The sequence below is a fragment of the Palaemon carinicauda genome, chromosome 30, assembly GCF_036898095.1.
Source record: "Palaemon carinicauda isolate YSFRI2023 chromosome 30, ASM3689809v2, whole genome shotgun sequence".
In the NCBI taxonomy this organism is placed as follows: Eukaryota; Metazoa; Arthropoda; class Malacostraca; order Decapoda; family Palaemonidae; genus Palaemon; species Palaemon carinicauda.
Genome location: NC_090754.1, coordinates 90,590,559 through 90,593,058, shown reverse-complemented (window position 1 = coordinate 90,593,058; position 2,500 = coordinate 90,590,559). Strand labels below are relative to the sequence as shown.

At 37.4% G+C, this 2,500-nt stretch overlaps 1 protein-coding gene across 4 annotated transcripts in view; it reads right to left on the bottom strand.

Annotated features, from left to right (window-relative positions):
- LOC137623347 (CDK5 regulatory subunit-associated protein 2-like) overlaps window positions 1-2,500 on the bottom strand; it is a 253,969-nt gene that overhangs the window by 97,809 nt on the left and 153,660 nt on the right. The window lies entirely within an intron of this gene.

Below are 2,500 nucleotides of genomic sequence, written 5' to 3'. Positions count from 1 at the left end.
CGAACGCTAGCCCCGTCTAATGAAAGGCCAGGTCGCTTCCAACCATGGCACGAGAGGCCATAAAAGAAGTCGGAACCTAACTGCTAATCTGCAGTTCAGGATTTACCTGGCGAGACATCAGTCTCTTACTCGCCAGGTAAATCCTGAATTGCAGATTAGCAGTTGGTTCCGACTTCTTTTATGGCTTCTCGTGGTATGGTTGGAAGCGACCTGGCCTTTCATTAGACGGGGCTAGCGTTCGATCCCAAACAAGAGGTAGAAATTTATTTCTATTTGAGCACGATGTTGTGTTCATATATATATATATATATATATATATATATATATATATATATATATATATATATATATATATTTAAAATTAATCTTTGCAGATGACAAGATTAAAATGCTGTCTATGATCTTAACTCCACTGCGTACTTGTATTTCGATGTATTTTATTCAAAATCTAATGGATTTATCCTTGGGTCATACCCCCACATGTCCACCCAGTTTTGTTGAAATTGCTTCATTATTTTTACGTTATGTTGTTAACAATAAAAGAAATATACTACTAAAACATTGTCATTATTTTCAAATTACTGCTACGTACTTGTACTTTGATGCACTTTATCCGAAATGTTAAAGGTTCATCCATGGGTCATGTCCACCATGACTACAAAGCTTGGTCAAAATCGGTACAGTAGTTTTTGTGTAAAGTTACCCAAATTATTATTATCATTATTATTATTTGCCAAGCTACAACCCTAGTTGGAAAAGCAAGATGCTATATGCCAAGGGGTCCCAACAAACGACATGGATGAATACTATCATTTTGGTGAAGGCAATAAAAGCTAGAGAGAGAGAGAGAGAGAGAGAGAGAGAGAGAGAGAGAGAGCCTTACAAACTGTCACAATTGTATGTCTCCTAAATCCGAGCAACGTGCTCTTCCCCGTGAAACGCCAACGTCTTTGTCTCTTCAACTTGATTTAATGACGAAGAAACGTGTCGCAGTTGCTAAAGGGGAACCCATAAAGTAGCTGGGGGCAATCATTTCCTTAACAAAACTTTACTTGACTAGTTAACACATTCTTGAGACTTAGAATTGTTTTTTTTTAATCTAAGTATGAAAGATTATTCTAATGTTGTTACTGTTAAGATATTTTCATTGTTCATTAATTTTTGCAAGTTGATTTATTTCCTTATTTCCTTTCCTCACTGGTTTATTTTTCCCTGTTGGAACCAGGGCTTATAGCATCCTGCTTTTCCAACAATAGTCAATTTTTTTTAACGAGGCGCATTTGCACTGAATCGCAGCGGTGCCCTTTTAGCTCGGGAAAGTTTCATGCTATGTGATTGGTTAGAATGATCTCGTCCAACCAATCAGCGAGCAGGAAACTTTTCCGAGCTAAAAGGGCACCCCTGCGAGTCGGTGCAAATGCGCCTCATAAAAAATTTTTGTATGGGGTTGTAGCTTAGCTTTTAATTTAATAATAATAATAATAATAATAATAATAATAATAATAATAATAATAATAAATGGTCTTGTTGGGAAAAAAATGTAAATCTATTTTTGAAATATATATAAAATTACATGAGTGGAAAAACTCCTCGCATTATGTATTTCATTTTCATAATTTTATATAATCGACGAAAATGCAATAGAAGGGAAAAAATATATCTAACATGATTGTTTCAAAGTGTGAAATATAAGCTCTGTAAGATATTAATGACTTATAAAATGTGTGATAATTCCAAGGTCTATATCTGGACCGTGGGTAATTCATACACATTCATCCCGTGGTTCTGACTGCCCAGGTCATTCAGCCGTCAATACCTAGGTAAACACAAAAAGCGGCACTTCGTAAAGAAGAGAACGTACCTTCGCAATGTTCCAATAGGATGCCATGGCCTTAAGAAATACAGTGCTAGAAACACTACGGCTGAAATGGGAATCTATTAGCACGAATCTCATAAAGTTATTCAGATGTTAAACAATTCAGAAAGGAAGTCACTTGCTATCAGGAAAAATCGAAATCTGTCGCTAGCATAAGCATGATACGCAACATTGTAGAAACCTGATATAGAATGTAGAATAATAGACATACTGGTCTGGAGAGAGAGAGAGAGAGAGAGAGAGAGAGAGAGAGAGAGAGAGAGTCAACACAAACAAAGTCAGTAGGAAAAATGTGATCCAGAGGTGATAACCGTCCCTCTAACCTGATCCAACAAAATCCCCCCCCCACACCTCTCCTACAAGAATCCAAAATGCTTTGATAAAACCTCCCCTTTAAAATGCCAAGCTCCAAAGCCATTACAACACTGACGGCGGAAAGCCGAAAATAATCCAAGGATCGCACTTCATATTTGACAGTTGGTGCCAGGGGAGATTGGCGTGGTGAATGCAAAATGCATTTTAAGGTGTGTCTCGTTCGCCCAGAAGGACACGTTGCCTTTCAACACGGTTCTATCATTGTCTAAGTTTTATGGAGTCGTTTCAATTGAGGGACACGTTCGATGT